This window comes from Mauremys mutica, chromosome 2 (assembly GCF_020497125.1).
Source record: "Mauremys mutica isolate MM-2020 ecotype Southern chromosome 2, ASM2049712v1, whole genome shotgun sequence".
Lineage (NCBI taxonomy): Eukaryota > Metazoa > Chordata > Testudines > Geoemydidae > Mauremys > Mauremys mutica.
Window position 1 is genome coordinate 140,851,173 of NC_059073.1, and position 16,085 is coordinate 140,867,257.

A 16,085-nucleotide genomic window follows, 5' to 3' on the forward strand; every position below is an offset into this window, starting at 1 on the left:
TCCTTTAGGCCACAGCAGTAACAGAGAAAGGAACAAGAGACTCCGTATTCAGGGAACATGATTGTTAATATTTATTCCCAACAGACAAGTTTATGGAACAAATTGACCATTTTGGGATAAGTTATAGGACCAATATTGCAAGCTCTTAACAGGCATAGCACTTACTAGTAAAAGTAGTCTAAATTATTTCATGGTAGTAATCACTACACCTGAGAGAAAGTGTGTGCAAATCTGGGAGCTATACTATGATAAGGAAATAGAGAGACAGGGAGAAATGTTAGATCATCCATTTCATCCTCGGCAAGCACAATTTGCATTCCCCGAACAGAAGACAGATATCATACTAATTCTACTGCAGATCTTAGCCAAAAGGTACACAAGGGATACCAAAGCCCTTGAAATCACTTTTACCAGCTCTTTTCAGGGTTAAGCTAGTCAGGTATTTAACCATTCACGTCATAGTATCTCAGGATGGATGCTAATCACATAGTTTAATGCAACACTGGAGGATGTTCATTTGCATGGTACTATACATTGTTCAAGGAGTTAAACAGATTAGAAAAGGAAGAGAAATTAATCTGGTGCAGGTGAGCGGGAAATTACTTTGGCATAGATGGAATGTGCCCAGAGCCCTAGTGCTAACACCCCTACTGTGAACTCTTGCAAAATGTGAAACTTGATTGACTATCCATATGTGGTCAGGACAAGAATTTCATGTATCATCCAAAGGAAGAGGCCATCTACAGCACCCTACCAGCATACGGGTTTAGCACTCATTCTAAAAAATGAATTACCAACACTTGCAAGCCATGAGTCTAAAACCCACATCTACTGACTCATGGGAGGCTGTTGGGTCCACACCTCCATTAGGGAACTGGGATAGAGCAGTGAACAGCAGCCTAGAACCCTGCAGACTCAGGCTTCATAGGCTGCCCCACCCACAGAGGCCCTGATTGGCAGTGATACTGAGACCCCTCATTGGCTCAGGGAAGCTATTTAACAGCTGGAGGAAACAACTTGAGGCTGTCAGTGCAACTAAATAGATGGTAGCTGGCTTATTACTGCAGGCAGACCCTACCATGTTTCTTGATATCTGGCCTTGCAGTGGGTTCCCCTGTCTAGCTCTGGGGCCCTTACCCTGTCTCTGCTCCACTACCCACACCTTGGCAGATCTATGGGGCTTTCTGACTTGGCACAGCTCATGGGCTCCAGCCTGACCCTTTGGTACGATGCCAGTACTGACTGTGGCTTCTGGCCTTGACCCATACCCCACAGCTGGGATCCTGAAAAACACCACTTCCTATAGCACGCTGACTTTTTCTTAGATGTCTTCCAGGAGAGTAATGACCAGGTCCAACTTTTTTTTGGTAAAACCTAGGAAGATAATTGTCTCGGTGGTACCCATACAAGCTAAATTCTCACCATGTTAATTTTGAGCCACAGAGTCTTATTTTGGCCTCAGTCATGCATAGCTCCCCTCCCCTCATTCGACCCTGTAGTCCCACAGGGACATACAGAGTGAAAGCTCTAAGCAAGCAAAAGCCCTTAGATAGTTATCAGATGAAGTATATTTTACAAAGCAGATCATTTTCCTTGCAAGCCCTGTGCTGTTCTTCCATGGATAACTATAGCACCATCCACGCAGCTCCACGCCAAGTTGCTCACTTATTAAGTTTTTACCAGGTCAAAAGAATATTTTGGCACAAATATACTGGCCTGAATTAGTGGTGGTTTTTTTTTTTTTACTTGCTGCCAGAAAAAAGCAAAAACAAATCATGTATAATGCAAGCAAACAAACAAAATAATTACAACTAAAAGAGCTGTTGATGTTTTGGTGTTTGCAAATATTATGCTGCCGGTAAACATCCTTCCTTTTGTGAAAGACAGCCAAGAATTAACTAGAGGCAAAGGGAAAGATAAAGATGATCTTTAAAGGAGGAATGTGCGGAAAGTGCCTTTGAGCTTTTTTGTGGCATCAGATTATTTTTTACCAGTACAGTGTAAGAAAACCTATTAAAGAAAAATGGGGTCAGATCCTCTTCGGGTGCAAATTGGCAGTTCTCCATTGACTACCTTGGAGCTCTTCTGATTTACATCCACTGAGCTTCTGGCTCATCCTGTGTGTGTTCTATCATAGCCTAAATCATTCACTTCAATATCTCACATTATACAGTAGGCTGTTTTGTATTGTTGCTTTCCAGTCCTCTTTCTCTATAAGAAGAGCAGCTAATTAGCAGACACCAAACTGGATGAAAACTGGAAAGCCTGGCTCATGTCTCCTTTTTAAACATTTCCTTCAAGTGGAGGCATTTGCAGAGTTGCCAGCTAAGCAGACTGTGCTGATGCACTCTGAGCCCTGGTCTACATGGGGGGGGGGGGAGAATCGATCTAAGTTATGCAACTTCAGCTACGTGAATAACATAGCTGAAGTCGACATACTTAGATCAACTTACCGTGGGGTCTTCACCACGGTGAGCTGACAGCTGCCACTACCCCATCGACTGTGCCTGAGCCTCTCACGGCAGTGGAGTACAGGAGTCGACAGGAGAGCGCTCGGGGGTCGATTTATTGCATCTATGCTAGACACAATAAATCAATCCCCACTAGATCGATCGCTGACCGCCGAACTGGCGGGTAGTGTAGACATACCCTTAGGGCTTGAATCTCCCTCTCATGCACACCTGTGTAAGTCATGAGTCACTCCAGTGGTTCCAATAACATTTTGCACCACAAAGCGTGTACTGAACAGAGTGTACTCCAACTACAGACAAAAGCAAAACAGACATGCAATTCTGTGCATGTCTTTAAAAATAATGTTCTGATGGGTAGGGAAGAATGTCACTGGATGCAGGATTAGAGTGTGACTTTGACTATACATGTGTGCAAGGAAACAAAAGCCAGCTTTATAACTGTACTTAGACTACCTGGATCTTAGTACCAGACAGGCAAAAGCAAGTGAAGCTACCCATTTGCTTACTACTTCCCCAGACCAGATGGATGGGAAGTGGGTAGGAAGTCGGTGGTATCTTGGCTCAATACCATTGACTCGTAAGCCGGCACAGTGGAGCCAATATAGGCCCCAAAAAAATGACTCTCCTCCTCCACCTCAGAACAAGGAAGCAGGGATGTTTCTGAGATACAGTGCCTCTAGGGGCTACTCCTGAAGTGAAATATCTTACATGACCCTCTGCTCAGGCTAGTGCCTACAGTCTCAATCTAGTCCATAGTAAGGTTTAAAAAGTGGTTTTGTTTCTTTGCGTGGCAGGTGTACTGTAATGAAATTGTGTTCTTCTATTTAACATCCACTGGCTGCCAGGTCCCCATCTCTTGCCAGTTCAAGGTCTGGGAGTTGTTTTTCAAAACTATCAATGGGTGAGGAAGGACCTGGCTATAGCCATGATCATATATCGATCCACTATCCACCAAGAAAGAAGACCATATCCTCAGTGGGTATAAATTGGCAAAACTCTACTGAGTCAATGGAGCTATGCCAGTTTATGCCACCTGGGGATCTGGCCCAGAGTATCTTCAAGCTCATATAAACTATTTAGCATTAGTTTCAAAGACTGAAGTTGAAGAAGTTTTGACACATGATCTGGGAACGTCAGGAGACAGACCTGGATGCAGTGGCTTGAATAATCAGCGGGAGGCCATCATCAGTTGTATAGGTAAAATCCTAGCCCCAGTAAAATCAATGGGAGCCACAATTTCACCCCATGGGACAGTATCTTCAGAGCCAAAGGTGAACACCAGTTGAATTAGCTTTTGACTCTGTTGGCTAGATTCTGCTCTCCCTTACACCAATGTAAATCAGGTGGTAATGAGTCAGTGGAGTTATAGTAGGGTAAAATTAGTTCCAGTTCAAAATAAGGCCCAGTAAATTGAAATGCACAGAGGTGGAGAGGAGCATTCATTGAGAGAGTTCATTGTATTTCCTTCCACCAATATTTCAATGAAATATCATACACCAACAACAAATCAAATGCCGTTTACTCTCTGGACAATAACATTTTATTTACAGATCACACGGTGGTATTTTACAACAGTTGTGTGTGTGTTTATCACAAAAACGTCCCCCAGATACATAGTTTATAAAGGCAATTGCTGAATTGCACTTTGTAACACTCAAGATAATCCTTACCCAACTTGTTATTTAGCAGTTGTTCTGGACTCTGGTTAATGCAGAAAAATTGATCTTTCAAGAAGATTCCAAAACACCTGACAGATAAGATTCAAGTTCCATCAGGCAGAAACATTAGTCTAAAACCCTATCTGTGAATGAAAACAACTGTTAGCCAGGAAGAAATGTGGTAGGCCAAATGGGAAAAATGTAATATTACATTAATGGAAGGGAAATTGAGGGCAGTTGTCAGAGCAGAAGCTTACTTTGAGGAAGGCATCAAAACATCTAGGAAGAACAAGACTATATTATTGGCCTAAGCCACAGCCAGAGGTGAAGATGTTGGCTTAGCTGGTCTGGATCAGCCCAGCACAGAGACAATCTTCAGTGGCACAGACCAATAATATTTCCTATGCTACTTTTCCTCCCTCCAGAGATAAAATTATTTCTTGCTCTAGAGAGGGGTAGTAATTTATGGCTAGCCTTTACCATGCTATACTGTGCTGGCCATCAAATAAGTGCGGACTGAGAAAAGTTTTCTCCCAGTCCCCACTCACTTCCATTTTCTCAGGGCCGGCTCCAGGCACCAGCATTCCAAGCTGGTGCTTGGGGCAGCATTCTGCAGGGGGCGGCAGTCTCTGTTGTTTTGCCCCCAAGCAGCGTGCCGAATTGCCACCGCGGACAGTGGGGGCAGTCCGTGCACCGTTAGGGCGGCAGGCGCGTTTCCGCATAGAGGGCAATTTGGCGGCAGCTTCTATATTTAGCTGTCCGGGGCGGCTTCAGCTAAACATAGAAGCTGCTGCCGAATTGCCGCCGCCGCGGAAACGCGCCTGCCGCCCTAAGGGCACACGGACTGCCCCCGCCGGCCACGGCGGCAATTCAGTGCGCTGCTTGGGGCGGCAAAAACTGTAGAGCCGGCCCTGCATTTTCTCCTGCACATCAGGACTCCAAGGTGCAGAATCCCATACAGAGGTGTAGGGGAGTTCTTACTCCTTTGTTACTCAATTGCATAGATCACATCACAATCTAAACCACAGCGCTCTGCATGGATATTGCTCTTGATTTTTCCTTTGCTCTGTTTCATTTCATTACTCCTAGTTACCTTCCCTTGGAGCACACTAAATAATCCTTTTCCCTCCGTGATGCTTCCACTTTTCAAGTACACAATGACAGTTATGATATCCCCCAGTTTAGTCATCATTTAACCAAGCTATACATATTGAGTTCTTCTAATCTCAGCTCTTGTAAATCAAGCTCTCCATCCCCTGAATCATCTTCACTACCCTTCCCCCAGTTCCCTCTAGCAACGTGGTCCTTCTGGCATTGCCATCTATTCTAGTCACATTGCCAACACTCTCATTGGTAACAGAAGTGATATATCAAACATTGGGATGTATCATATATTTTGTAAATTACAACAGTAGTTTTGTTGTATTACTCTGACCCATTTATGATGTTGTTTTTATTCTGCCTGTTCATTGCATCCCTCTCCTGCTCGCAAGCTCACTAACCTGCAAGGAGGGGAAGGATGACCAGATAATCAAAATACAGAATACTAAAAAGGTCAACATAATACAGCACAGTACCTGAGTTCCTAGAATATATTATGTATTAAAATTTTGATATCTTACACTTCTGAGAAGAGAGAGAGAATAAAAAGAGCAAAGGATGGAACATTAATCCATTCAAGTGTCAAAGACTGTAAAGAAAGAAGAAAAAGGTACAGTCTGATCTACACGTTTTAAGATCTTCTAGGACAGTGGTTCTCAAACTTTAACCTGTGAACCCCTTTCACTAAAATGTCAAGTCTTGTGAACTTCCTTCTAAAAATGAATATTTCCAGGGATTTTCTCCTTTACCTGAGTATAAATTATAAAAGCAGTGATCTTGGAAATGTAAAATTTGTTTTTATGACATGCTTATTACACACTATTTATCATTACAATATTTTTATTACATTATGAAAATGGCAATACTCTTCCAAGATCTCACTTTCGTAGATTGTATCACTTTAAATAAACCTGTTATAAGACAAGGCTCCTATGGGTATGTCTACACTACCCACCAGATCAGCGGGCAGCAATTGATCCAGCGGGGGTTGATTTATCACGTCTAGTCTAGATGCAATAAATTGCCCCCGAGCACTCTCCCGTCAACTCCTGTACTCCACCGCTGTGAGAGGCGCAAGCAGAGTCGATGGGGGAGTGGCAGCAGTTGACTCACCACAGTGAAGACATCATGGTAAGTTGATCTAAGTACGTCGACTTCAGCTATGTTATTCATGTAGCTGAAGTTGCGTAACTTAGATCGATCCCCCCCCCCCAGTATAGACCAGGCTTAAGTTTCATCAAGGAGTATCAGATGTGAAACAGCATGAAGGTATTTAAGAAGCCAACTCAAAGAGTTCCTCCTACAACGCAGGAAAACAACACACATTACAACAAAGCTTAAAAACAATACTAGCTGCCTATTTAATTTTTAAAACAGCAAAAAATGTCAGTCTCCCTTTCCATTTCTTATAAGGAGTCGAAGTTTAAATCTCATCAGTGTGATAGATATGCTTGCTTTGATCTGCTTAGCTCTTGGAAGTCAAGGGGCTCCAAGCTGCTGGCCCCGTGCTGCCTGGGATCCCTAGGGACATCTCTGTCCACCATTAGGGAACTTTTTCTTGAGAACCCCCTGTAACATTTTGTGAACCCCAGTTTGGGAACCACTGTTCTAAGAGGATGAGTTGTCCGTATCCACCATGAGTTAAATGTGCAAAGAAATAAAGGCCTTCTGTGACCAAAAGGCATGAGGTATGGTACGAATGGCCTGCAGAACCTGGGGCATGATTTAAGGCCATTGACGTTAACAAAAGGACTTCCATTGACATCATATGGGCTTTTGATCAGGCCCTTTTGGGACAAGAAGAGCCACAAAGCAAATTTCACCACTGAATGTCCTTCATTGAGTGCATCCTGCCTCAGATCCCAGATCTTCAGAATTAGGGGCTGTAAGTGAAAGCATACGAGCTCATCACAACTGTTGGGACAGCATGCACAGAGCATGAGAAAGAGCTTCACAATCAGAATTTAAACCACACAGGGCATAAGGGCTTGATCCTGCACCACTGGAATGGGAGCTGGAGGGGGCTGTTAAGAGCAATATGAACACCTTGATTTGCACTCTTTGGGGCAATGATGTATATGAGCATGAGCCAAAGCCCAGTCTATTATTTATATTACTATAGCGAGTAAAAGGCCCCAACTAGAATGGTGTTGGCTCTGTACAAACACAAGTAGAGAGAGCCCTTGCTCTGAAGGCCTTACAATTTAAATAGACAAAACAGACAAAGGGTGGGAGGAGGAAACAGAAGCACAAAAAGGTGAAGTGACTTGCCCAAGGTCTCACAACGGGTCAGTGGCAGATCTTGGAACAGAACCCAGCTCTCCTGATTTCCAAGCCAATATCCAGACTATGCTGCCTCCTCAGTCAATAGCAGCCTTTGCATTGACTGAAATGGGCTTTGGATCGGGCCTTAACAGACCTCCGACTGATTCTGCTGAGCAAGCTGGAACAAGGCTTTGTGTGTTCTGCAAGGGTACAGTGCACTGGAATAATCCAGTCTGAAGTTTGCTGTTTAAATGAGAGTTTTCCCAAGACCTTGACTTGACCCTTACTTCAAAAGCAGGTACCATTAAAGCTGCTTAAATGGGCTGCAGTTCAGACAGCAAAGCCAGATTCTTGCAATGGAGATTTCAATCATCTGCTGCAACACAAAACCCTATGTAAGCAGCTTTCGTGGAAAGATTAAAGGCCTCTGTCTGCTTTCACTTACATGGGTGTAAATCCAGAATAATATCAATGGAGTTACACTCGTGTAACAAAATGGACGAAGGCTGTGGGATTCCACAATAGCTGGGTACACCCACAAAGCAGCTGAAATGTAGTAAAAACAAAAAACACAGTAGCACTCCCCTTATACTGAAGCAGAATGAAAATCTCAGGGTATGCATACAGTGCAAGTGGTGGCATAATTTGTAGCTCACGTAGATGTACCTGCACTAGCTTTGATCTAGCTAGCTCAGTAAACGTAGCGGGGAAGATAGGGTGGCACTGGCTGTACAAGCCCACCCGGTCCTCCCGGGCATTGCTAGCCCATGCCAGGGCCGCCCAGAGGATTCAGGGGGCCTGGGGCAAAGCAATTTTGGGGGCCCCTTCCATAAAAAAGTTGCAATACTATAGAATACTGTATTCTCACGGGAGCCCCTACAGGGCCTGGGGCAAATTGCCCCACTTCCCTCCCCCCCCCCCGCCCCGGGCGGCCCTGGCCCACGCTGCCAGGCCCTGCTAAAAATTGCTATTTCTAGTGAACTAGAATAGTTTAGAGACAGCCTAGTATGTTTAAACAAGCTGCAAATTACACTCCTGGTTGCAGTGGAGATGTAGCCTCGGATTGTTTGAAGCCATCACAATGTGCCAGCTGTAGTGTCCGTCTTCATGGAGCAGTCATTCTGTGAAAAATGCGACTTTCCTTTGGAAGGGATCCACTATATATTGAATCATGCCAATGTAGCGTCACATCCTTGGGTGTGTCATCGGCAATGGAGACTGATCCTGGGACCTCTGGATCAAAACACAGATGAGCTGAAAGACTGAGCTCTCTTAGCCAAGCATGCAGCCAGCTCATCAACCTCGGAATGTGGCCCAGACACCACTAGAGGAAAGAGCACCACACTGAGTGGGTGTGGGTTAGATGACCAAACTGCACTCACAATGCTATTAGATAAATATCCAATTACTTCTGGTTCAGCTACAGGTTCGTGTGCTCTGGTGGCCTGCTGGAAGATAATTCCTAACCATGGAATGATTGTGGGTGCTTGGCTCTTACAGAGATCTACAGTGCATTATCAAGGAAGGTCATTATCATTGCCCCTGGTTTACAGATGCGGAAAATGAGGCACAGAGAGGTTAAGTGAGTTGCCCAGGGCAACACAGCAGGTCTGTGGCAAAGTCAGGACACCCAATCTAGGACTCTATCCAATGGGCTATATGCCAAACCACTTTCTCCTCTTTAAAATCTTCCTAAAGACTCATTTCTTCGGCAATGCCTACCTGGTATGAGTCAACAACAAAAGCTTTCCATTTCTCTGATGTGCCTCTTGAATTGGACGTAAGCACCTATCCTGCTTTGGTCTTTTTATAAAGCACACTAGGCAAACCTGGTAAGTCACTTGACCAAAGTCACAAAGGAAGTCTGTGGTACAGCAGGGAACTGAACCCAGGTCTTATGAGTCCTAGTCTCTAACTGCTGGACCATCATCCCTTCATTTAGGAAGATTCAGTCGAAGATTGCTTATATGAACCTCGCTTATCACTATGCCTCTGTAATATGAAACAGGGACATGTTTCCAGCGGATTTTAGATTAATGAGATTTGGTCTCTCCACCTGCGTCTGCCTGTGCGTAAGGGAAGTCACCCTTTTTAAAACAAAAATGTTCATTTCCCAGACTGGAACTAGAGGAGTTTGTTGGGGACAGAGGGGCAGCGACTGGCTTTCAGCAGGAATTTAGCACATATATTTTTACTGAAGGACATGTTCATTCTCTCCGAAACACCTGGCATTGGCCACTGTCAGAAGACAGGATACGGGACTAGATGGATCACTGGTTTGACCCAGTGTGGCTGTTCTTATGTTTTGATGTGTATCCTCTGGCAGAACTTGCTTTGTCTGTAAAAAAACATCTGTGACCACATCTGGCAAGCGACTTGAGTATATGTTGCATTCTACACCCAAGGACAGACATCCAGAACTTGGACTGCAAGGTCAATTGAGCTCTCATGCTTGATTAGATTAGTAACTAGAGCTGGATCAAACCTGGGACCTGTGGAGCTAAATGCATGAGCCTTTATTGCATGAGCTAAAAACGAGATGCCTCTTAGCTAAGGCTGTAGCAGACTCATTAATATCTAAGTGGTCTTGGTGCCACTAGAGGGGGACATAACACCACACCCAGGAGGTGTGGGGTTACACCATGTTTTAGCTGTCCTGATATTATAGGGGTATAACTGAAAAATACAGTAGACACAGACTTTGCTTTACAACCTTACCCATTATTTATAAGGTCAGCAATGATATAAACTCTGAGTCTTAACTACATGGCAAGGGACAGTTATCAGGCTCCAAGGGAACTCGTGAATAATGGAAAAATTCGTCCTTTGGCTATGTACAGACTGAGAGCTGATAGATGGATAGGTAGTAGTGGCAAACCAGGACTTCATTAATCAATTAAATTCATTTTTCATAGTGGTGTAATGAACATCCAGGGACTGTTTAATGCCAAGCATGGGAAATAAATAAAGCATAGCAACTGTATGTTTGAGAGTGAGGATCTGAAAAACCTTATGCAAACTATAGAAACACGACATTGATTTTCGTCCAATTCCGGTGTAGGAATATGTCTGTTTCTCTAATGCATAGGAAAGCAGAGGCATCCTTAGCTGCAATTTAAGTTTATTAGGTATTCAGACTTGCCCAAAGTTTGAAGCTGTTATGTTCAGCACTGGGTTTGGGTCTGTTCTTATCAGATTTCTAACCTAAAGCCAAGTTTTTTAACAGTCACCAGAGCGATTGAGGGGAGGGAAAAGAGTGGGATGCCATTTTTGGGGGTGGGGGTGACCCAACTTGTCGCATTAGAGGAGCCTGATTTTCAGACAGAACTGAGCACCCACCCACTGAAAATCAAGCCCCTTTGAGGTTTCAAGTGACCCCCCAAAAAAACAAACAGAAAAACCTAAAGCTCCCCCTCCAAAAAAAATCATTAGTCACTTCTGAAATTCTTGGCCTAACTTTACATGGAATCTTGGATAATTTGAATTAACTTCAGCTAAATATACAGGCTGAACTTTTTAAAACTGTCAACAGGAAATTGATGGTAAATGGACATGCAGATCACCAAGGAGGGGTGAAACATCTCTGCCTGATTCGCCACTGCATTGCACTTGTATTTTATAATGGTGTAGAGTTCCAACTCTATTGGAATCACATCCTGTCATTCACTGGAGTGACACGATGATGAATCAGGCCATTCGACTGTTCCATCCTCATGCAAGGCAGGCTTCTGAACTTTGAAGGTCTGCTTATCCCCCCAAATGTGCCCCTGTATAATAATAGCAGAACAGAAGCTCATATTGTGATGTACGTCTAGGGAATGTGTACACTCCGCTTAATATCTGTCTTCTGTTCGTGTGAATATTTATGTTGTCAGTGAGATAACTTTCCAATTCCATTTACTTGCTTCAAAGAAACTAATCAATACCATAGTAAATGCTACAATATTTGCTCACTTATGGGTTCAAAATAAAATCACACTAGAGAGGAGGATATGTTACCATAGGAATAACCATTCCTGCTAAGACACAAAATATGACACACATTTTGGAAGAGATGGAATTCATTTGAAGTATATATTTTTAAAAAAACCTTCACAAAATGGGACTAAGCTCCCTTGGGTTCCCACCTCACACAATTATTTGAAAGAGAGAATCCCATTATTTATTTAGGATCAGATTCTGTTCTCAGTGACACCAGTATAAATCAGCAGTAACTCCACTGAAGTCATAAGTAGCCATCTGGCAGAGTCAATCCAACACCACCGTCAACTTGTCTGTTAAGCTGTACAAATCATTGCCAGTAGAGTCTGGTGAGTGGAACTGAAGAAAAACAGTCAGGTTTCAGGAGGGACCTAAATTGCTGAGGATCCACAGGCCCACTATATGTTTGTACAGGACCTAGCACAATGGAGACCAGATTTGAAACTGAAGAACTCAAGCAATAATGAATATCTTCAATAACAGGAGATACCTATAATGTACACACGTACACCCCTCTCACCCTGCTGACAATTTTACAGAGCTGTTTTAAAGACAAACTTTAAAGCACCATGATGGAAAAGATTAAAAACACCCTTAGGTAAATTCTTATTGGGAACCCAATATGTACTTCCTAAGATGTGCCCATGGGCTAAATCCTGATGTTAAGATAGCGAAGATTCCAGCGTTGCAGACCAGATCCTCAGCAGGTGTAAATTGCCACAGCTGCATTGATCTCAGTGGAGCCATGTGGATTTATGCAAGCTGAGACTCTGACCCTAAATATTTAGTTCACCTATTTGATATTTGCTGAGTTCCAAGATAAGCATCACCTACTATAGAAAATAAACATCTAGTCACGTACCTAACCATACAACTGAGGCACTTTGTCCCTCTTATTTAGAGAGCAGGCCACAAATGTTGTAACTATGCTGAAGTACAATACTAGCTTGTTCTCCAAGGAATCACAATAAATTTATCAAAAGGACACACCGTACCCAAGCTCTTATCTCTCGATTTATGGGAGATATTACATCAGCAAAATTGAACTAGGAAACAGAGCAGGAGCACACCTCAGATAAAGCCAGCAGCCTGCAAGCTCTCATATTAACTCACCCAGTGCTGAAATATACTAGATAACGAAAACGTTATACCAATCTGGCTTGGAAAAGCAATAGGCACTGTACCTGACATCTCATTTGGACTATGAGTAACTTAAAGCAAATGATCATACATTAGTGTAAATGTCAAGGTCTTGCTCCAATTTAGAATATTTAATTTAAAAAAACCATTAAGGCTGGAATTTTCAAATGTGTCCAAGGAGTTAGGTACTCAAATACAATGGGAGTTGAGTGTCTAACTCTGTTAGGCTCCTTTGAAAATCCCAGCCTAAACTGAAGGTTTAAGAAATGCATAGAATCTTGTGAGAGCTCTCCACATTGGAAAGACTTCTACTGTAAGTCAGTTTTCTGTTAATGAATGTTGATGGTGGAAATGGGTGAATAATTCAAAGGGAAAAAATTACTCAGCAGATTTAGTTGCATTTTCTATGAGCCATTTACAATTTTCTAGAAATTACTCGCTATTAAAAATGATTCACTGACTACTTCGTGAATAATTCTTTGTAGATCACAAATGTGAGAGTGGTTCATTGTAAATATTTAATATGTGAACCACATTGGTTGGTTTAGAAGGGGTGCTTGGATTGAGAGGATATATGGTCTTGTGGTTTAGGCAGTAGGCTGGGGCTCATGGGATATGAGGTCAGCTCTTGTCTCTGGTGCAGACAACCTACATAACCTTGGGCAAACTGCAATCTCTCTATGCCTATCGCGCTACCTATACTAATGGGTAATGCCTTGAGAGGAGATAGCTAGGTCGACTGTCCTAGTTACTGACTCTTGAGGAGTTGGATTACCATCGGCACACGTAGTGTCTATGCTGAAGTGCTATAGTGGTGCAAGTGTCGACACAGCCAGCTGCAGGGCAAGTGTTCCCATTATTCCTCCAACTTGGCCTGAAAATACAACTTTTAGGGGTGAGAGAGAAGAGTCACGTCTCCACCCCAATATAGGACCTGATCCAACTTCCATGAAAGTGTATGCAAAGCGACTCCTCTAGGAGCTGGCTCAGGACCTTAGTTTCCAACAGCTGTAAAGATATAGATACCTGACCATTGGGAACTGTACTGAAAACACTGACTCACTTCCCACAGAACACAAAATAGCCCTCACACTGGAAGAAATTTGCCACCAGTTCAAATCCAACCCAGGTTGGCAGTGATTGAATCTAGCAATGAAAGGTTCTGTGTCCTATGATTCCTGATCCTTATTTATATCATTAATTTTTGATAATGTTGAGCTACTGGACATGTATATGGTGGAACATACAGAGGTGTATCCACAATCATGGATAATTCTGTTCCTATTTCAGAGACACACAATTACAAGCCCCCTTTGTATTTTTGAGCATAGCAATTTTCTTTCCTCTTGGGAAACGTGGATTAGGGAAATGCAGCATTTGTGAGCCTAACAAGACACTTGTTTAATGTTTGAGCAACTGAAAAGATGCTTATCTTGAGAGGCACAGACCCCACTGACTATATTTAAAACAAAACAAAAAAACCCAAACCTAATGATGGATAATCTTGTCATCATACAGGACACCGGATAGGACAATTACTAGGCAACACAGATGCTAATGATATTTGGATGTGTTGACATAGCTCTGAGAAAATCATTACTAAAGTGACTATGAAATAGGAACTAGAGGCATATGGTTTATGGCTCTCTTGTGCCCTATTTCTTAGGCTGGCAAAACATACCTACTTTTCTGTTTCTGAATTGATGCTGAATTCTCAGCATCCAAATCCAATGACTACAATATCACCAACCTATTCATTTGCATTGAAAACAGTAAAAGCTCTCTGAAGAGCCTATTCTTCTACTCCATTATCCAGAAAAGATTGACAGTAGTGAGTACCGGAGGGCCATGGGGTCAGTAATTTATCCCTAGACTACTCATTCTAATTCTAATATGGATCAGGTCAGCCAAAGTGACCTAAAATTATTGGACCAAGAGATCCTTAGCTGATGTAAATGGGTGCAGCAACATTGACTTCCATGGAGCTACTCTCATTTACACCAGCTGAGAATCTGGCTCATGTTAAGTGGCTTAATCAAAGAAGTAGGGTGGTATCTGTCAGTGCAGACTAATGTCCCCTTTACAAATTCCAGTCAAGATGCACTGATCGCATCCTTGTTGGCTGTCACAACAGAGAGGTCAAAGGTTATTTCCTAATTGTCCATTACAGGGTTTTCTTGCACCTTCCTCTGAAGCACCTAGTTCAGGATACTGGAGTAGATAAATGGATCATTGACCCGATCCAGCAGGGCTGCCCTTATATTCTCACATCTGGATTAAGGTGTTGTCTTTGTTTGTTTTTTCCTTCTCCTTCCTGGATCTCTGTCAAGATGCCCTGTGTTCTCACTGACTGCCAAGAACAGAAATATCCACAGGAGTTTCTGGGCAATTTCCTCTCTCACTGCTTTATCGTGGTCACGGGAGTGGAACACACAATCAGTGATTTATTGAGCGGGCAACTAAAGAAAATTAACATTTCCACCGCCCTCTGAAGAGCAGACAATACTGTTGCAATGTTTGGAACACTTAATTCTCACCATTAAGGGATTGATCCACACACTATGGATCAATGGTGTGTGTGAGAATTCCCTTGGGTTTGAATATGATTCATGACTTGACTTGGGCAAATAACGTTGTTGTTGGTTTTGGCTCATTGGCAATTTCGAAAAGTCAAACCCAAATTTCCAAGTGACATTTTTGGAAATTTCCAGTAAAATAAAATAATAATGATAATATTAATATTTCTGGGGCAAGTGAAATGTTTCATTTTGACAAAGTTGAATTTTTTTTTTGATTTTGACCATTTTTGAAATGTTTAAAAATACATTTTAAGAAAGTTTTGACATGAAAAAACATTCCAAATAAACAAAAACTCTCAACTTTTTCCCCCAAAATTTTTTTTAAACAAAATGTTTTGAGTTGTTTTAGAAATTTTGTTTTTGTTTTTTTTTCAAAACCATTTGGTGAAATTGACACAAATTCATGAAACATTTCAGTGTCGCGAAATCTGCATTTTTTTCCACTGAAAAAAAGTTTTGTCCAATTTTTTTTGCCTAACTCTGCCCAGGACTTCAAGAGGACGATTCAGATAAGCTCCGCGCTCAGCAGCAAAGGGTTTGCAGAATCAGCCTCTACGAGTGGCTGTGGGACTGAATTGAGAGAACCAATGTAACCATTTTAGACTCAGCTGCTTAAGCTTTAACTGGCTATTAAACCATCTGAGAGGTGGTCTGTCCTAACATCTTCCCCAATCTGTAAACACAGGGCTCCATTGGATTGGTGGATGTTCCCAATGTTGATTGAGTCAGCTCTGAGAACCACCTGCCTCAGGGGACAAGTCTGACTTCCACCAGTTTTGGAAATAAATGTTCTACATGTTACATTAACTCTAAAAATGTTTCCCATTCAAACATCCTGCAATAACCATGATAACCAGATGGTATTTAGTATTTAGACCACACACAACCTC